Source organism: Triturus cristatus, chromosome 7 (assembly GCF_964204655.1).
Source record: "Triturus cristatus chromosome 7, aTriCri1.1, whole genome shotgun sequence".
Classification (NCBI taxonomy): domain Eukaryota; kingdom Metazoa; phylum Chordata; class Amphibia; order Caudata; family Salamandridae; genus Triturus; species Triturus cristatus.
In genome coordinates, this window is record NC_140590.1 from 148433164 (window position 1) to 148455421 (window position 22258).

General features: G+C 39.4%; 1 protein-coding gene across 3 annotated transcripts in view; it reads left to right on the forward strand.

Moving 5' to 3' along the window:
• Positions 1-22258, forward strand: part of LOC146809069 (sialic acid-binding Ig-like lectin 12) — a 503656-nt gene that overhangs the window by 116280 nt on the left and 365118 nt on the right. Inside the window, exon 2 of one of the 3 annotated variants that reach the window (XM_085615876.1) lies at positions 5711-5797. The exons of the other annotated variants lie outside the window; for them this stretch is intronic. The gene's annotated coding sequence lies outside the window, so the exon portion shown is untranslated. The remainder of the gene's footprint in view (positions 1-5710; positions 5798-22258) is intronic. 3 annotated transcript variants of the gene reach the window in all.

Sequence of the window (22258 nt, forward strand, 5' to 3'; positions counted from 1 at the left end):
AATTGCAGCTGAAGTAGCTAGAGACAGTTCTCAAGACAGTCAAAGTTCTGGGACGTTCAGTCAAGATCCTCTAGGACAACCAATTGTAGAAAATGAAGCTGCAATAGCCATGACTGAAGTTGAAACAGCTATGAATCAAGCTCAGGAAGATTTAATAGACTTATCAAATTTGGAACAAAAACTGAATGATGAACAACAACAAATTTCTGAAGAAGTCACAAAACAAATTGATCATGGATTACTACATGAAAATAAAGAGTGCTCATGCACATCATTTGAACCAATCAGAATGTATGTGAGTGGACAAGCTGGAACTGGAAAAAGTTTCTTAATTAAAGTAATTAGAAGCTACCTACAGAAAAAAACTGATTCAACTTTGTCTTGTGTTACTGCTCCAACTGGGTTAGCAGCGTATAACATAAAAGGAGTTACCTTACATCGTTTGCTAATGTTACCAGTAGAGCATGAGAACAAAATACAATACCACAAGCTAACAGGAGAAGCGTGTTTTGAAGTTTCAAGAGTATTGAAGAAAATGAAAGTACTCATTATTGATGAGGTAAGCATGGTATCAAACTTAATGCTTGCCTTTGTGCATTTAAGAATGCAGCAAATTCTAAAGACAGACTATGACGTGGTATTTGGAGGAAAACACGTCATAGTTTTTGGGGATCTTTTGCAGCTCACTCCAGTTAAAGGACAACCAGTATTTCATACTCTTACACATGAAGACACGAAAAAGTCGTTAGGAAGTATAGATAATGTGAATATTTGGACATACTTTGAGTATAAAGAACTCATTACCAATATGAGGCAAGCAAATGATGAGGATTATGCAAGTATTCTCAAAGATATCAGAATTGGACTACTCAAAGAACATGGCAACTCTTCCAGCACAGACATCGACTTCAGCCACGCCACAGAGCTTCAATGGACGGACCACAGCTGCGTCCACTTCACCTTCAAGAGAACGACGACCCACCAACACCAGCAACAGGCTGCCCGCAGAAGCTGGAACAAGATCACAGCAGACCAGCTCGCCACCTCACTGAGCCAGCACCCTCCTGCCAGCTCAGCGAACCCCAGCCAGGCCGCCGACAACCTCACGAAGTGGATCAGCAACTGCGCGGACGAACTCGCCCCACTGAGGACCCCGCCTAGCAGACCCGGCAGCTAGAAGGCCCCATGGTTCACCGACGAACTCAAGAGCTCCAAGAAGAACTGCCGAGCCCTCGAGAAAGTCTGGAGAAGGGAACCGACACCGGACAACAGGACCTCCTTCAAACTTGCCACCCGGAAACACCACCAGCTGATCCGCGCCGCCAAGAAAACAGCATTCAAGGACCGGTTGGACAACAACGCACACAACTGCAAGGAACTCTTCAACATCGTGAAAGAGCTTTCCAACCCCAGCGCAGGACACAACGACATCACCCCATCGCAAGACCTCTGCAACTCCCTCGCTTCATACTTCCACAACAAGATCGCGGACATACACAACAGCTTCAACAACCAACCAACGCACACCATGACCGAACAACCACCCCCCACCACCACCCTCCACGCCTGGACCCCGATCAGCACCGAAGACACCATCCGCACGATGAACTCCATCCACTCCGGATCACCGACCGACCCCTGCCCTCGCCACATCTTCAACAAGGCCGACGCTGTCATCGCACCCCACTTGCGAGACATCATCAACACATCCTTCGACACCACCATCTTCCCTGAGAGCTGGAAACACGCCGAACTCAGCGCTCTACTCAAGAAACCAACAGCGGACCCCACCGACCTCAAGAACTACCGCCCCATCTCGCTCCTCCCGTTTCCAGCCAAAGTCATCGAGAAGACCGTCAACAAGCAGATGGCCGCCTTCCTCGAGACGAACGGATCCCTCGACCCCTCACAGTCCGGCTTCCGAGCCAATCACAGCACCGAGACCGCCCTCATCGCCGCCACCGATGACATCCGAGCCCTGATGGACAATGGACAAACAGCGGCCCTCATCCTCCTAGACCTCTCCGCGGCATTCGACACGGTCTGCCACCGCACCCTAGTACGGCGCCTCAGCAACATCGGAATCCAGGACAAGGCGCTGGAATGGATCATCTCCTTCCTCGACGGAAGAACACAGAGAGTCCGCCTACCACCGTACAAGTCAGAGGCCTCCGAAGTCATCTGCGGCGTCCCTCAAGGATCATCTCTGAGCCCCACCCTCTTCAACGTCTACATGAGCCCCCTCGCGGCCATCGTACGCAAACACAACCTCAGCATAATCTCCTACGCCGACGACACCCAGCTGATCCTCTCCCTGACCAACGACCCCGCCGCCGCCAGAGCCAACCTGCACGAAGGGATGAAAGAGGTAGCCGAGTGGATGACGACCAGCTGCTTGAAACTGAACTCGGACAAGACGGAGGTCCTCATCCTGGGCTCCTCACCCTCCGCCTGGGACGACTCCTGGTGGCCTCCCGCCCTGGGCACCGCACCCAAACCGACAGACCATGCACGCAACCTGGGCTTCATCCTGGACTCCTCCCTCTCCATGACCAGGCAAGTCAACAACGTCTCCTCGGCGTGCTTCAACATCCTACGCATGCTACGGAAGATCTTCTGGTGGATCCCCACCGAGACCAGGAAGACCGTCACCCAGGCCCTCGTCACCAGCCGACTGGACTACGGCAACGCCCTCTACGCCGGTACCACCGCCAAGCTCCAGAAGAGACTCCAGCGGATCCAGAACGCCTCAGCCAGACTCATCCTCGACATCCCACGAACCAGCCACATCTCCGGACATCTGAGAGACCTTCACTGGCTCCCCGTCAACAAAAGAATCACCTTCCGCCTCCTCACCCACGCACACAAAGCCCTACACGACCAAGGCCCGAGCTACCTCAACAGCCGAGTCAACTTCTACGCTCCCAAATGCCACCTCCGATCAGCCAACCACGCCCTCGCCGCCGTCCTCCGCATCCGAAGAGCGACTACAGGAGGAAGGTCCTTCTCCTACCTGGCCGCCAAGACCTGGAACTCCCTCCCTCCCGACCTGCGCCTGACCCAAGACCACCTCTCCTTCAGGAAGAAGCTGAAGACCTGGCTGTTCGAGCAGTAGCGCCCCCCCCCCCCCCCCCAGCGCCTTGAGACCCTACGGGTAGGTAGCGCGCTTTATAAGTGTCACTGATTGATTGATTGATTGATTGGCAGAAACGCTTTACAGAGTTGATTGCTATGTAATTTGTTTCCAACAGAACAAATAGTTCCAGAGAAAATATACATGAAAATTGCTGAAAAAAATACTGTAATCTGCTTAATGCCAACACTACATGAATGCTCTATATTCCATCACAAACTTTTGAAATTGGAAAATGAAACGATTATAAAACTGGAAGCTGTGGATAAAATACAACATGAAGGAATAACTATTATATTGACAAGCAAATTGACAACTAAATTGGATTCTCTAGAGAAAAACATATCAAACAGCTGGTTTAGTAAAGAATCTTTATGTATGTATGAACTGTCGAGTAATTTTAAGACGTAATTTGGATGTAGAAAAAGGTTTAGTGAATGGAGCTATGGGTAAAGTTGTGGGTTTTGTTAATTACCAGAAAAAAGATGGAATTGAATTTTTAAAAATAAAATTTGATCAGATTGAAGAGGTTAAAGACATTAGTCGTTGTTCAGTTCGTTTTTTGCGTGTGTGAAAGACTAATATGTACGTAGGAAGCAGTTTCCGTTTTCTCTAGCATATGCTGTAACTATTCACAAGTCTCAAGGATTAACTGTAGATAGTGCTTTTGTAAACATTGGATCTAGTGTGTTTAAAGAAGGTATGGCATGTGTTGCTTTGTCACGCGTGAAAAAAATATCTGGTTTATTCATGATAGACTTTGATGACTCAAAAGTTAGTGCTGATGTAAACTGTGTAAAGGAGTATAATAGATTAAGAAAAAGCTATGCTCCTCATTTAGGTCAGTATCCTGTATTTGAAAAATGTGATGTTTGTTGGAAAAGGAGAATTGAGAATATCTGTAATGAGGATGTACAGAAGAGTAAACAAATAGAGTGATGTGATTGCAAGCAAAAAGAAAAAGGACAATGTTGAAGATGTTGTTGGTTGTCATTTTGAAAATAGCTCTGGTGTCAACTGCTACGCTAATGTAGTGCTGAATGTTGCATTTTATCTTGAAAGTTTGCAAGAGCAGATAATATTAAATCATGAAAAAAGATTCTGTTCTCTGCTGAGTTTCCTTTATGAGAAGCTGAGTAATGATAAAACTAAAATAGAAAGTGCTTCTGATGTTAGAAATCTTTTAGATGTATGTTCTGGATGTACACAGTTTACACAAAATGTTGAGCAAGATGCACAGGAATTCTTAATGTATATGTTTATGGTACTGGAAGATGAAGGGGTAGAAATAGAAAATATATTTGGTCTCTCTTATAAATGGGAACATTGTTGTGAAAATTGTTTGAACACATGCAGCACCAATGTTGATTCTGAAAGGTTCATACATTTAACATTACCAGAGAGTAAATCAGTGACTTTTAGTAAATTAGTTAAAGATGCAAATCACAACATGGAATGTTCTCAATGTAAATCAGAAATGTTGTCAACGTTATTTTTAACCCCTTCGCCGCGGCACGAATTTTGCCGCGGCGCTGGGGGGGTTTGGGGGCAGCGCAGCGCCGCCATGCTCGTGACGCAACCACTCCGTCATGAGCCACGGGCGCGCTGTGCTCATGACGGAGTGGTTCCGTCACGACTCCGCCCACTTGCATTGTTCGCCCGCACAGGCAGGAAATCCGTGTCTCGTGGGCGGAGCGGCAGCCAACGGCCGCAGCATGACGGAACCACTCCGACATGAGCACACGGCGCCCATGGCTCATGACAGAGTGGTTCCGTCATGAGCAGGGATGCGGTTAAAGAAATATGGACAGTATGTAATTTTAATGATACAACTTTGTAGAGCTGATGGAACAAAATTGGACACTTTAATAAATAAGTTTGTAGGAAATCAATTATCAATATCAGGAAAAACTTTTGTTGCAGTTGCAATAATATTCCATGATGGACCTTGTATAACTTCTGGTCATTACACAGTTTATCTAAAATGTGAAAAAGGCTGGACACTGTGTAATGATTCTCAATTGATTTTCAAGCAACGTTTGCCTGCAGAATTACCAAATAGTTACTTAATTTTTCTAAAACCAAAATTTTAGATACAAATTGCAGCATCTGAAGAAACCATTATTTCAATTTTATAGGATTAACATTGGATATTTCACTTAAAAAGGATTTAAAAATTACCATTTGGCCTCATGGAAAAGTAAATGTTTATATTGTGGACTTCTTTGACAGATATTATTTTGGTGTATGTGCTTAAGCAACAAGGTTTACAGACGTTATTTATTGCAAAATGTTATTTTTCTTAGAAGATATTTTTAATATATATGTGACATTTCTATCAAGGTATGTTTCAGTGAGGCTACATTCAGGGCTTTTTTAAACAATCTTTCAGATTGTTTATTTTTTTGCCCGCTGTTAAATGATGAATACAATTGATATCACTATTTTCAGTGAAACTCAATACATTCTGAAAACAGCAAAAAAGGGGCAAAAAATTACTTTGTTAAATATGAAAATACATGTACTGTTTTCTAAAATGTATTGTTGAATATTAATACTTTTTTTCTTTTTTTTCAGATCTCGAAAGAAAATTTAGGAAATTGAATCCATTTTTCTTGCAATTAAATTTTTTTTTATTTCTAATTAAGTTATTTTGTTGGACAGGTAAGTTTAAAATATCTATATTTCTCACCCCTTAACTTTTATGCTCCCTTTTCTTCACTTCTCCTCACTCTGCTTTTCTCATTCCTCTTCCTTCTCTCTTCTTCATTTACTACTCTTTCGTAACTCCCTCACTCCTTCTCTACTACTCCCCTAGGTTTACTGCCTCCATCACTTTTTTTTCAACCATGTTTCTCTCCCTGTCTCCATATGTCTCAGTCATTTTAACTGCCTTACTCCTTCTCAGTTCCTTGCTCTCCGTTTCTGTATCTCTCCCTGTCTTACCCTTAATTTCCTTAACATCTCTGGGGCAGATTTACAAGCCCCCTGCGCCACCACTATGTCACTTTTCACAACGTACTGGTGGCGCAGGGAGCTCCTCCATATTTACAAGGAGAGGAAAAGCCACCCTGCGTGACTTTTCCTCTGCTTGTAAATACAGCCACTTCACACGCAGCAATGTGCGTTGAAGGGGCGTTCCATGGGTGGTGGTGTGGGTGTTCCCACGCAACACTCCTAGAACTACACACATCTCCAGATTTACGAGAAATTGTAACTCTGGAGTTGCGTGTGAACGCTCCGCCACCCTAGAGGTGGCGTAGCGAGGCACAACGAGGAGAATTTTTTTCATTTCTCCTCATTTTTTCCTCTTTCAGTGCGTGCTGCATGCGACAGCACTCATTGAAAGAAGAAAAAGCCTCTTGTGATTGTTTTGTGCAGGAAGGTCTTCCTTCCTGCAAAAGAACAATCTCCCCACCACGCAGGCATGCTTGCACCATGGTGCAAGGGAGCCTGCACCGGCGCATGGCTGCAGTTTGTGCGCCAGTGCAGGGGAAACATAGATATGCGACATATTCTTGTAATTATGTCACATCTCTGTGCTTTGAAACTAACGCAGCACGGCACAGCAAAATTACTTGCTGCACAGTGCTGCGTTAGTTTGTTATAAATCTGCTCCTCTGTTTCTACCCTCCTCTCTCCATCACTCATTTTCCATCTATGTTAATTTTTTAACCTTCTCCGTCATTCTCCTTCCCTCACCTCCCCTAACTCTCACTATCCTTTACTCATAGTCACTCCTATTCTCCTATTTCACTTCCTCCTGTCTGTATCTCACACCCCTTCACCTTTTTGCATTCTTTCCTTCAATCCCCCTCACTCTGCTTTGCTCATTGACATCCTGACTCCCTTTCTCTCACTCCAGTTTCCTAAATCCCTCCATCCCCTCACTCTCCATCTCTCACTTTCCCTTACCCCCTTTTCTAATCCTCATACCCTAAAAAAAAAATAGAATTAAAAATCAAATTTAAGTGTTTAGATGTTGGTTGGCTCTAAAACGAGCCATTATGTTAATTGAGTGTTTTTGGCTATCTATAAGTAAGTACCGATGCAGAGTCTGAAGTTCAAGAGGAAGACTCTGTTCCCTTCATTTGTGAAATGTACACCGACTCCTCTATAAATGCCTTGCCACTCCCCTCACTATTTCTTCTAATTTCCTGGGACAAGGAGCTGAACAGGTATGAATTTTACTTGAAAATGGCAGAACAGCAGTTTACTTCAGGGAGTGAGGAGGAGACCTGGATGCACTCAGAAGCATTGGTTTATAGTAGTTTCTCTTCCAGAATCTTCTGTTCCCTTCATTTGTGAAATGTACACCGTCTCCTCTATAAATGCCTTGCAACTCCCCTCACTATTTCTTCTTATTTCATGTGACAAGGAGCTGAACAGGTATCAATTTTACTTGAAAATGGCAGAACAGCAGACTACTTCAGGGAGTGAGGAGGAAATGTGGATGCACTCAGAAGGTGTCTTTCAGTTGAATGGCAATATGAAATGAAAGTTGTAAAATTGAGGCTTACATACTTTTTTAAAAAAAACAAAAATAACTCATTGGCTGTTTCAGAGCATTCAACACTAAAAACTAGACTGTAGGTTAAAAGCATGATTTGTATTAGTTCAGATAAATGTGTTCCCAGAGAACATTAGTTTGGATTTGTTGTTAGGTTTGAAAAGTCAAGCAATCTTGCGCTTTGGATTAGAAATATTGGGGCAAATTTTCAAGCCCCTTTAGCCACTTTTGCGTCACATTTTTCATGTTAAAAGTGACGCAAAAGTGGCGCAAGGGGCTTGTAAATCTGCCCCATTGTGTGCTGAAGTTCTGACCTCTCTGCTCACACCAGTTTTCCATGATCTGTTGCTATGTTAGCAGGCAGAAGTCATGTTGGGGGTAGGAATCATTTTGAAAGGGTTGAAATTTGCAACCAATAGAAATGTGTGTTTCCATTTAAAAGAAAGGTGGAGAACGTGAAAAGGGGGCAGGGTAGAGCGTTCCTGACCCCCTAGCCTTTGTCAGGGGGTCCCTGAAGGATCCCGAAGGGTGAAAAAAACGTTTTATTGTTTTTCAAAAAATCCTTCCGTGTGCGCACTGTGCGCGCACCGTGCACGCACGGCGGCATAAAAATTTGTAAAATAGAATTAAAAATCAAGTTTAAGTGTTTAGATATTAGGTGGCTTTAAAAAGAGCCGTTGTGTTAATGGAGGAACAGAGGAACAAAAAAATGAAAAAATGAAAAAAATTATGTCGAGTTCATGTGTGCTGCTCTATCTTCCTCTCTCAGGTTCATGCTGGTGTCACCATAAGAGAGAAGAGCATTGCACATATTTCACCGTATATGCACACTCTGGAATAGAGGGTGTATATCCAGAGGATCAGAAGCAGGTGAAGCTGCCACCGCAGAGGAAGTGCTCGGCTCAGCTGCCGATGATGTGCTCAGCTGAGCTGCTGCGGGTGTGCTCGGCTGAGCTGCTGGAGGGTGGTCTCTAGCAGCTCGAGCAAAAGCCACAGGATGTACTCCTTCAACGTGCCTGATCATAATGAAAATACTAAGAGTATTTCTTGTTAGGATTTCCTCTTGATAAGGTCGCTCCACAAATAGTGCAGGTGACTTTTGGAGCATTCACCTTCTTCTGCCCCTCAGGAAAAGTGAAAAATTGTCATATAAAAGAGTCTTTCTGTTTCCTCTGCCTCTGTGGCACAAGAGTCTCCTGCTCACTCCCAGAAGATGGGTGCTGCTCTGCCATTTTCAAGAGAATAGCTGCTCAGCTCCTTCTCCCAGGGAATCAGAAGAAATAATGAGGGAAGTGGGTGTGGTGTTGGAAGATTCTGGAACTGAAACTACTATGAACCAATGAAAAGTGTTGTTTCTTAATCACATGACTTTCCGTGCTCGCTCCGTGCGCGCACGGTGCGCGCGTGCATGCGCGTACGGAGCATGCACGTACGGAGCACGCACGACGTACGCATGCGCACATGGAGCACGTACGCATGTGCACATGGAGCACGTACGCATGCGCACACCGTGCGCGCACAGTCAAAAACCCATAAAAAAATTAACTGTTTATAAGTTTATAGAAGATATTAACTATGCTGTTCAACTTTATCCAAATTGGCTGTATCCTGTAATATGGAATGGCTCAGCTAATTTATAACTATATACATAGGTAGCTTATTGTATAATAAATATTTAAAAAATATAATAATACATTCATAAATTAGCATTTAAAAAACCTTTGAAATTCACAGAAAAAACCATAGGTTTCACACACGTTATAGTTAGGAATTAGCATTTAAAAAACCTTCTAAATTCACTGAAAAAACCATAGGTTTCACACATGTTATAGTTAGCTGGACATTTCACTCATACAAAACCATTGAAATTCCCCCGTTATAGTTAGTTCCGCTAACTATAACTCGCGCGCCCGCAATCCACTGCTGACGTCACATATTACATCACTCATGACCTGGTCAGTGACATCACTCATGACATCACTGATGACATCTCAAATGACATCACTGATGAAATCACGGATGTCAGGGGTTGCTTTTACTCATTTCAGGTTGGCTTGATTGGTATTTTACCAATTCAAAGCTGTAATACTGTGCCTGGAGTGGTAATTGGGTTTTGTCATTTTACAGCTCGGCAAGGACAGGACTGTGCTAGTTTTATGCTTAAAGACTTTGCTGTACACATGGCAAAAGACTTTGTCTTTTTCTATCTTGGCGTGGATGGCACTGTGCTAATCCTATGCTTAAAGATTTTGATAGAAAAACAGACATTCGAGATGAGCAGATCTAGAGTGTCGCTGGTGTTGAGAGTGCTCCATACAGGAGCTGCTTTCCACCTAAACTTGAGAACTACCCAGAGTTCTCTGCTTCTTTTTTTGCATAATTTATTCGTCACTCTATGCCTGAAAGGGTATTTCTTTGATAGATATATATATATATATTCAATGAAAAAACCATAGGTTTCACACACGTTATAGTTAGGAATTAGCATTTAAAAAACCTTAGAAATTCAATGAAAAAACCAAAGGTTTCACACACGTTATAGTTAGCTGGACATTTTACTCGTAAAAAACCATTGAAATTCCCCCGTTATAGTTAGTTAAGCTAACTATAACTCGCGCGCCCGCAATGCACTGCTGATGACGTCACATATTACATCACTCATGACATGGTCAGTGACATCACTCATGACATCACTGATGACATCTCAAATGACATCACTGATGACATCACTGATGACACCATCCCGTGAATGTGTGTTTTTCTGAAAATTAAATAAGTTTTATATATGTATATCTCAAGGTCGATGGAAGAATAAATGGGTATATAAGTGTCTAAATGGATGATATGTTTTTGAAAAATTGATTGTGTAACTGACTGATTAGGTGTATCATAGTGAATACATGGCTTAGTGAGTAATGTTTAAATATGTATATATCTGTATCAGTCTCTCACTTTGTGTATAAGTGGCTGCATGGGTTGGTGAGCAGCTACATGGGTGTCTATATAGGTTATTAGTTGTTTTTTTGAGTATGAGTCTGAGTATCTGTATGGTTCGGTGGGGGGTATTACGTAGTGCATAGGTGCATGAATGAGTGACTCACTGTTTGTATGTGTTGAAGATAGTATGTATGCAGGACTGCATGGGTGGATGAGTGTGTGTATGGGTGTGTTAGTGAGTGAATGACTGTCTCTACAGTGTCTTTATGAGTAACTACATATGTTTTAAACTAGTATATGTGACTATTGGTGTATATAAGTGAGTATATGTGAGAGTGAGAGATTGAAAGAGTTCCTGTGTGAATAAGTATGTGTTTCTATAAGTGATTGTTTAAAAGACTAAGTATGTGCAAGTTTCCGTAGAAGTAAGTGTGGTGGTGTGTGTATAACTGTATATGCAAGTAAATGGATGTTTGATTCTTTATTAGCATGAGTGACTATGTGTGTGAGTAACTCTACGGATGAGTAGCATTGTGTAACAGGATGTATAGGTGTATGAGTACATATGATGAGTGAGTACATGTATGAGTGACTGTATAGGACTGTTGGTGAATGAGTGGATGTGTATGTGGATCTTAGAATTACTGAAGAGGTTGTTGTAACTGGTATTGGTATGTCCTTTGTTTTTAAAATTGTAGTCTCTATTTATAAATGTGTGTATCAAAGGTTATATTAGGGTGAGAGGAGGTCTGCCACTCTATCACAAGGATGATGTCATCAGTGATGTCATCAGTGATGTCATTTGAGATGTCATCAGTGATGTCATGAGTGATGTCACTGACCATGTCATGAGTGATGTAATATGTGACGTCATCAGCAGTGCATTGCGGGCGCGCGAGTTATAGTTAGCTTAACTAACTATAACGGGGGAATTTCAATGGTTTTTTACGAGTAAAATGTCCAGCTAACTATAACGTGTGTGAAACCTTTGGTTTTTTCATTGAATTTCTAAGGTTTTTTAAATGCTAATTCCTAACTATAACGTGTGTGAAACCTATGGTTTTTTCATTGAATTAGCAAGGTTTTTTAAATGCTAATTTTTTTTTTTTCTTCTATTTTTTTAAACATATTTTTAATTTAATGTTCTAACCTTTTATAAAGACTATGGTTAAATTATTAAAATTCTTTAATATGTTTTTTTAAATATATTTCATAAAATAAACATGTTATATTTTTTTGCAGTTCATTTTTTCCATTTTTTTTAGTACGCGTACCGTAAGCTTACGGTAAGCGTACGGTTTACGCAACGCCCGTAATTTATCTACGCTGTTTGCGTATAGTTACGCAATTTGCGTAGCCGCGCGTACTCCGCGTGGGACGCGTACGCTACACGCGCACGTTACGCGGAAGTGTCGGGTAGTGACTGTTATGCGCATGCGCGCAAGCGCGTGTCTTTTTTACGCGCATGCGCACTTTTGCCGTAAGCGTACCGTAAGCGTACCGTAAGCGTACGGTAGGTCATGTGATCATGAAACACAACTTTTGATTGGTTGAAACTACTTTCAGTTCTAGAACTCTCCTACACCACACCCATTCCTCTCATTTCTGCTTGTGATCCCTTAGGAGAAGGAGCTGGGTTGTCTTTGTGATACGATGGCAGACCAGCAGAGCCCTTCTGAGAGTGAGGCTAGCACTAGCAGCACTACCTTGAGGCAGAGAGCGAGGAAACAAAAGACTTCTTATGTTTGGGATTATTTTACTTTTCCTGAAGGCCAGCAAAAGGTAAATGCACCCTTAGTAACTTGTAGGCTGTGTAAGCGTGTACTTTCAAGAGGTAATCCTGACAGGAAGTATTCCTTTGGGAATCATACCATGATGAGGCACCTCAAGGATGTACACAAGAGGACACATGCTCGACTTACTGGAGGTAACCCTTCAGTAAGTGAACCAAGCACATCCACAGCTGCTCAGCCTGGACCATCATCTGCAGGGCTGACTCCTTCTTCTGCAGGTCAGGTGAGCCCTTCATCTGTGGGGGGAGCATCTCCTTTTGCTGGCCCTCTGGAAATTAACCCTCGGTTTGCGAGGGTTGAAGTACGGTGCGCCCATTGTCACGATCTAATTACTTATAGGGAGACCAGTGTTTCCCTAGTGAACAGTAAAATAGATCAGCACACTTGTCGTACCGTCTAATATTCCCAATCTTTCTTTCCTCTGTCCCTGCATGAACACAACGGCTCTTTTAAGAGCCAACCTTACCTTTCATCTATTTTTTATATATGTTTTTAAAAACTTTTTTTTTTTTTTTTTACCGTACGCGTACGGTGCGCGTAATTTTTTTTTTTTTTTTAAAAAACACTAAAAATCAATTATCACATTACAAGGTCCTTGAGAGACTACTATTATTATTATTGACTTACCATACCCACTCAAAAAAATAATTATTCATTTGTTTTAAAAAAAATTGCTTTAAAAATGGTTCTAGTTTTCGAAAATTTTCTATATCAATCTGAAAAAAAGAAAAAAGTATTAATATTTTTAAAACATTTTATAATACAGTACACATATTTACATATTTTTCAAAAAATATTTTTGCCTTATTTTTGCTGTTTTCAGAATATATTGCATTTCACTATAAATTGTGAAAGCAATTGCATTGATCATTTTACAGCGGGCAAAAAAAAAATAACAATCTCAAAGATTGTATTAAAAAAGCCCAGAATCTCTTTTTACTTAAACTTAACATTATAGAAATGCATAATATTCTAAAAAAATATCATCTAATATCAATACTTATTTCTTTAAAATACCGTCTGATATGTTTGTTTCAGAAGTATAATCACAATATTATATCTCAAATAACTCCACAATACATCTGATTCCATTTCCTTTAGGCCAAATAGTAATTTTAAAAAAATTTTTGGATTAAATTTCCAACGGTAATCCAATAAAATTCTAAAGTTTAATTTGTCCAGATCTCACCGATTCTCTGTAACATTTTGGTTCACGAAAATTTTTTGAATAATTTATTAAGTCCACAATAGAATTGGTTACTTTTCCGCATGGCCAAATAGTAATTTTTAAAATCATTTTTGAAAAAATTTCCAATGGCACTCCAATAACATTCCAAAATTTAAATTGTGCAGATGTTACCGATTATCTCTAAATTATTGGTTTTTGAAAGTTTCATTTAAAATTAAAAAAGTCCACATTACAATTGGTTCTTTCCATTAGGCCAAATGATAATTTAAAAAATCTTTTTTTTAGAAAATTCCAATGGTAATCCAGTAAAATGGTAAAATTATTTTGTCCAGATATTGCCAAGTCTCTCTAAAATTTAGGTTTCAGGAAGATTAGATAGGAATTTGCTAAATCAAAAGGCAAACGTTGTTTGAAAATCAATTGGGAATCATTACACAGTGTCCAGCCTTTTTCACATTTAAGATAAACTGTGTAATGTCCAGAAGTAACAGTAGGTCCATCATGGAAAATTATTGCAACAGTTACAAAAGTTTTTCCTGAAATTGATAATTGCTGTCCTGTAAACTTCTTTATTAAGTATCCAATTTTGAACCATCAGCTCTACATCGTTGCATCATTAAAATTACATACTGACCGTATTCCTTTAAAATTAATGTTGAAAACATGTCAGATTTACACTCACCACATTTCATGCTATGATTAGCATCTTTAACTAATTTTGCAAAAGTGACTGTTTTACTCTCTGGCAATGTCAAATAAATAAACCTTTCATTATCAACATTAGAGCCACATATATTATAACAGTTTTCACAACTATGTTCCCATTTATAAGAGAGACCAAATAAAATATCAATTGCAACTTCTTCTACTTCCAGTACTTGAAGAAAATACATCAAAAATTCGTGTGCATCCTGCTGTTCATTTTGAGAAAACTGTGTTCGTCCTGAACATATATCTAAAAGTTTTCTAATTTGAGTAGCACTTTCTATTTGAGTTTTATCTTTACTCAGCTTTTGAAAAAGGAGACTCAGCTCAGAACAGAATCTTTTTCCCTGATTTACTATTATCTGCTCTTGCAAACTTTCCAGATAAAATGCAACATTCAGCACTACATTTGCGTAGCAGTTGACACCAGAGCTATTTTCAAAATGACATCCTACAACCTGTTCTTCATTTTCCTTTTTCTTTTTGCTTGCAATTACATCACTCCTCTTTTTTTTCCTCTTCTCTACATCTTCATTACAGATATTCTCATTTTTTCTTTTACGAGAAACTACACGTTTCTCCAACACAGGATACTGACCTAAATGAGGAGCATAGCTTCTTCTTCATCTATTATACTCCTTTACACAGTTTGTATCAGCACTAACTTTTGAATCATCAAAGTCTATCATGAATAAACCTGATAATGTTTTCACTCGTGACAAAGCAACATCTGCCATACCTTCTTTGAACACAGTTGAACCAATGTTCACAAATGCACAATCTACAGTCAATCCTTGAGACTTGTGAATAGTTACAGCATATGCTAGAGAAAACAAACTGCTTCCTACGTACATATAAGTCTTTCACAAGCATGAAACGAACTGTACAACGACAAATATCTTTAACTTCTTCTATCTGATCAAATTTTATTTTTAAACATTCAATTCCATCTTTTTTCTGATAATTAATAAAACCCACAACTCTTCCCATAGCTCCATTAACTAAACCTTTTTCAACATCCAAATTTCTTCTTAAAAATACTCTACAGTTCATGCAAACATATAGATTTTTTTCTAATCCAGCTGTTTTGGAGATGTTCTTCTCTAGTGAGTCCAATTTATTTTTCAGTTTGCCTGTTACTGTGACAGTAATTCTTCCATCCTCAATTTTGTCCACTGCTTCCAATTTCCTGATCTCTTCCTTTTCCAATTTCAAAAGCTCCTCATTAAATATTGAGCATTCACGTAGAGTTGGCATTAAGCAGATGACACTTTTGTTTTCTGCAATGTTCTTGTATATTTTCTCTGCAACTATTTCTTCCTTTGGAAATAAATTATGTAGCAGCCGACTCTGTAATGCTTTTTTGCCAACTTCTGTGAGTAGTCCAATTCTGATATCTTTCAGAATACTTCCATATTCTTCATCGCTTGCTTGCCTCATATTAGTAGTAAGTTCCTTGTACTCAAAGAAGGACCAAATATTTGTATTTCCGATGCTTCCTAATGACTTCTTCGTGTCTTCATGTGTGACAGTATTAAACACTGGTTGTCCTTTAACTGGAGTAAGTTGCAAAAGATCTCCAAAAACTATGACGTGTTTTCCACCAAATAACATGTCATAGTCTGTCTTCAAAATTTGCTGCATTCTTAAATGCACAAAGGCAAGCATTAAGTTTGATACCATGCTCACCTCATCAATAATGAGAACTTGCATCTTCTTCAATACTCTTGAAACTTCCAAGGATGCTTCTCCAGTTAGCTTGTTGTATTGTATTTTGTTCTCATGCTCCACTGGTAACATTAGCAAACGATGTAAAGTGATTCCTTTTATGTTATATGCTGCTAACCCAGTTGGAGCAGTAACCACACAAGACAAAGTAGAATCTGTTTTTTGCTGTAGGTAGCTTCTGATGACTTTTATAAGGAAACTTTTTCCAGTTCCAGCTTGTCCGCTTACATACATCCTGATTGGATGAAATGATGTGCATGAGCACTCTTTTTTTTCATGTAGAAATCCGTGATCAATTTTGTTTCTGATCTCTTCATAAATTTGTTGCTGCTCTTGATTCAGTTGTCTTTCCAAATTTTCTAAGTCTATAAATTCTTCTTGAGCTTGATTCATAGCCGTTTCCACTTCATTCATGGCTATTGATGCTTCATTTTCAACGATTGGTTGTCCTAGGGGATCTTGACTGAGTGTTCCTGAACTTTGGCTGTCCTGAGAACTGTCTCTAGCTATTTCTGCTGCAATTGTAGTTTCCTGTTCAATTTCTTCATTTAACATTTGCAGATAACTTGAGAATGTACTGCATTGTATGCTGTCTTTGCAAGCATTAAAAGAATCTTCATAGCTTTGAAATTCTCCCAGTAGTTCATCCTCTGTACGCCATGGTTTAAACAACTGTAAAAGAGCCAAGTAGTAAAATTCCTTCTTGTCAGTAGTGTCGCAACTCAGCTTCCTGTGATTTATCAAACTTCCTTTTGTTTGCTTCACCAAACATCCTTCCTCACCAACGACTTTATATTTTCCATTGTTGATGTCTTCTGCGGCTTTCCGTGAATAAATGTAGTTCTGCAGCACTTCATAGAGACACATGTTCTCCAGATGTTGACTTCTCTTGGGATAATATGTGTCCAACATGTTTGATTTCAAAATATCTGTACTTTCTGGGTCATTCTCGGCCAAATATTCAATTTCTCCAACAGATTTCAGTACCCGATTTCTCATTGCTGCAAGGCCTAAACTTGCCCAAATTATTCTTCTTGACTTCGAGTAGAGACTTGCAGAAGATAACCTATCTGAACATTCGTAGGATCCAATTTCTCGATGCGATAACATCTTCAAACTGAAACTGTACAGCTTCTTACTGACAGTCTTCTCGTGAGAAATCTCTTCCCACATTTCCTTCAATTCTGTTTTTTCTGATTTCGTAATGTAAGACGTTACATATCGAGCAACAGCAATGGAATTGTCAGCTACATACTGTATATCCATGTTAGCGTTCCACATGGATAAAATGACTGGGTTGTAGTCATTTATATTTTTTGATTCTTCTTTTCTTTTTAGGTTGTAGGTATTCTTAGGTGATTTTCTTGTGATAGTATGTCTCACAGCTGACATAAAACTGTTGACTCTTCCATTTGAAAGAACAGGTCTAGGAAATCCAAATCGACATTTAGTGTAGTATTTATCTTTGCTCTTGTATTTCCGTCGACAGTATTTTCCACACCGATGACTTTGGAAACGTAAAACTTGCTCCTTTAACTTTTTCTCTTCTGTGCTTTTTGGTATAGCACATGTTGCATATTCTTCAATGAAAGATAACACTGCTTCATCAGTATCTGTTCCAAACTTTGGGGCATCCTTGATCCACAACAGCATATGAATATGAGGAGCACCTCTTGCCTGGTACTCTTTTCTCCAAAAGAAATCTACTACTTCTCCAAGAGGTGGATTTTTTTTATTGCAGATGAAGGACATCATAGCCTCAAATCTATGATTGAAATATCTGCAAACATTAACCGGATCCAATGAGCACAGTTCTCCTGCTGTCTTGTATTCGATGTTTTTAATGTTTGAATTTGCCTCTCTTAGAAAATCCAGTAAATCATCCCAAGCATACTCCGCACAGCTTAGGGTAACGAACCATGTTGGTGTTCCTAAATTGCGTAACATGCATTTTAGTTCACCATGGCGTCGGTACCAATATTCATTTGTCCCACGCTGACAAGCCATCAGATTGATCAGTTGTGTTTCCAAATGATCATCTCGGTGCTGCACTTTCTCCATAAAATCCTTAGCAGACACATTTTGTAAATGTACTCCACTTTTTAAAATGTGATTTACTGCATAGGACAGTGCAGACAAGTCGCTTTCAAATAAAAGATGGAACAAATAAGGAATACTTTGTCGAAATCTGGGATTTTCAGCATATAGTCTTGTAGTCCGATACTCAGAAGCTGGAATCTGTTCTGGACGTTCATCGTATCGTCCTCCTTTTCCTTTAGGAAACAGCTGGGGAAAACATTGAGCTTCCAAGCTCTCCTCCCATACACTCACGGGAGTTCCTTTTGCTTTCTTCATCTGAAAGAGATCAATATTGTCTCCCCTAACTTCTTTTGAATGAAGAGGATGTATGCTAAAATGTTCATAAATTTCTTCTTCCTTTGACTTGTCCACTTTTTCAATTTGTCCAGTTGGTGTTTCTGTGTCTTCTTGTAAATCTTCTTCTTCTTCTTCTTGTATATAAATTGATTCATACCATTTGTTATTCCTTTTCAAATACAAATTTGCTCTTTGTACTTTCCGCACATCTACCAGCTCCTGCCAAATCTTCTTATTCTTTGTAGGTACACCATTAACCAGAATAACTAATGGTTCAGTTTCCAAAGTATCCGCATCAATAGTTTCCATATTTTTTTTCAAATCCAAGGGCAAATACACCACTCTACCTTTTAAACCTCTCAGTAAATCAGAAGGAGGTAATTTACCAGTTTTGGGCTCCATACGTACTATGGTCTGGAACGGATGAACACATTGAATGAGTATAGACTCATATGTATTTAATTCAGAAAGTTCAGCAGGAATAGCATCCAATTCTAAATTATTATGTACAGCTCTGGTCGGCATTCTATTTTCCTCTAACTTGTTGTAACAGTATTTACAAATACGCTGATCTTCACCCAAATCAAAACAATTTTCTAGAAATATATATGTGGCAAAATCCTTCCACTTATAATTATCTTCATTTTCACTCTTTCTGTAGAGATCAACATTCCTAGTTTGTTTTCTATAATGAGTTCTGTGGCAACAAATACAAGTAAAATTTGGTCTTTCATTAGAGACTATTGCAAATTTTGTTATGTGATCATTAAATGTGTTACAGAGGGTTCTACATTCTCTTCCACTTCTTCCTCATTTACTGTGTCCTTCTCTGCACTGTTTTGTTCTGGACCAAAGTAACAAAACTGAATTTCATCAACAACCTTCTCTACATCTGATACCGTTCCTCGGAACAGAGCCCTATTCAATTCATTTAACTTTATTGCTGGACTTTTGGCAAAATACAACCGTCTCACAAACTTTCTCATTTCAGTATGATGAACAGCCAGCATCCTAAAATGATGGAAAACACTATTGCACACTTTTCTAGATAGACCAGCCAGAGAATGACCCTGCAAACCAGTATTCTCTCTCACTCTGCATGGATCCAGACTTTGAAGCACCTTAATCTTCTGTTTTATACTTTTTTTACTATATTCTCTTAGAAACTCTCGAAATTTGTCAATAGATTCCTGACGCACAGTGCAAATACTACTACAATTCCAAGTGTACACGGGGGCTTTAGGACGTCTCCCCATAGCCTCATCTGCCATCACTTGTACCTCATCTCTTGGAACCATTATCTCCTTCTCCATTATGCAACCATTTTTTACTTCGTAAGAACGACCTCTGGTGTCAACTGCATGCAGCAAACTATTACTTTGAAAATAGTTCTCTTCATTAAAAAAAGGTTCACTACTTGAACAATGCATCCACTTTCCTAAAAACACTTTACAAAAGTTTGTTCTGTTCACTACTCTTTTCCTTTTGCTATGTGATTTCAGTACATTAACCATTTTGTCTAATGTACGCATCCTATTCAAAATTAAAATGAATAGTTTCCTTTTTAATTCTAATGCCTTTGCTGCAATGGCTTCTATTTCTTTTTTTCTTTTATAAAACTTTGTCTTTTTCTTCTATTTCTTCACATCCTTCATCAAATTGGACATAACTCTTCTCTGAAACATTTTTCTACGTATCTCTTTAAACGCAGTTTTTCTATTTATATAAATCTTTTCAGTTGCTGAAGGTATATTTGCATTAACTAAATTGTCAATTTTTTCCTCTCCTTTTTTGTTCAAAACATCCTTTCGAGTACAGACATTTTGTACATTTTTCCTTTTTTTGAATATGTTCTTTAAAAAATCTTTCGTCTGCTTACCAGAAGATTTTTTCTTTTTCCCAACATGAGCATCTTCTACTAACTTTGGTCCTCTAGTTGTCTTCAAATAAAGGTTTTTTTTGTGCGTTTTTTGAACTCTGGATTTTGTAGGCATCTTAAATTTTGTCCACTGCTCTTCAGCAATACCTGAAAAAAACTAAAAAAAATTCCTTTATTTTATTTAAATATATTACTACATTTCTTTTCACAAGTCACAACTGTGAAATCACCAGAGCAAAACGCAATAAATCTCTGCCTGTAATTCCTATTTGCACACAGAGTCATGTTTTCACATTAGTCCCAAAACGAAATTTCTTTGCCAATTTAAATGCACACTTACTGCTCTTTTTTTTTTTTGGCAAGTGAAAATCACTTTTACAGACTGACACATTATGAATCCACTTTTTAGATTTTTTTAATTGCACATGTCCAGACTGCTTTTTCAGACCACCACCATGTGTATCCTCGGTGACTGCCTACACTCCAGCAAGGGCAACCAGCCTTAGTGATGCTGAATGTATTAGCATTTCAGACTGAAACCTGAAAACCCCACTCGCTTCTAAATACTGTGCATGATTATACATGGAAAGGAGCTGGGTGTGTGCTAAGAGTCTGCTTCTTCCCCCAAAAAATCGCTCCCCCTTTTTCCTACTAATGCAACTGTGAAATCACCAGAGCAAAACGCAATAAATCTCTGCCTGTAATTCCTATTTCCACACAGAGTCATGTTTTCACATTAGTCCCAAAACGAAATTTCTTTGCCAATTTGAATGCACACTTACTGCTCTTTTTTTTTTTGGCAAGTGAAAATCACTTTTACAGACTGACACATTATGAATCCACTTTTTAGATTTTTTTTAATTGCACATGTCCAGACTGCTTTTTCAGACCACCACCATGTGTATGAGTCATGTTTTCACATTAGTCACAAAACGAAATTTCTTAATTTACCATATACATCCCCTCTCAAACTCTTAACTCACCTTTTAAATTAGTTAGTTGTGAAAAAAATGTGGCACTCAAACAGCAGATTATCAGAGCCAGGATCTCTGTTCTGTTCACCTCTCTCCTCTCAGCAGAACCAGATAATGGCAAAGTTTCCCTCTATTTTTCCACACATATACATGTAAGTTTCAAATCTCAGTGCTTCCCCCTTTTTTTCAAATGTAATCACACATTTCTATTGGTTGAAAACCAACCCTTTTCTTAAAGTACCCTTCCCCCAACTTAACTTCTGCCTAGTACCCTTCCCCCAACTTGACTTCTGCCTGCTACCATAGCAACAGCTCATGGAACACTGCTGTGTGGAGTTAGGTCAGAAGTTCGCCACACAATGTTTCAATTCCACCGAGCAAGAGTGCTTGACTTTTCAAACCTAACAGCAAATCCACAGTACTGTTCTTTGGTAACACATTTTTCTGTACCAATACAAAACATGCTTCTATTAATTTACACATACAGCCTAGTTTTTATTCTAGAATGGTATGAAACAGCCAATCAGTTCTTTTTGTTTCGAAAAAAATATGTATGCCTCCATTTCCAAACTGTCTTTCTTTTCATATTGCCATTCTACTGAAAGACACCTCCTGAGTGCATCCAGTTCTCCTTTGAAGATGTTCACAGTGTGGATTGTAGGGCACAGCTATGTCTTCTGGAGTGAAAAGTTTGCAGAGAAACAGGTATGGTGAGAGACCTTGCTTTGCCAAATGTAGACATTAAATGGATTGGTCAGAGAGGGTTAAAGTGGCACCAATTGATGCCATTGGTGAAATCCTTCATGCAAATCCAACACCCTGACCTCATAATAGTGCACTGTGGTGGCAATGACCTAGGCACTTTGACTGGGGTAGGTCTGGAAATGCTTATGAAGGACACCTTTGCACAACTGTTTTCACTTTTCCCTAAAACTGCCTTTGTGTTTTCCAACATATGCCAAAGGCAAAAATGGAACTGGTCCAATCATTTCTGTCCGCAAATTGACAAAGCAAGAAAGCACGTCAACAAATCT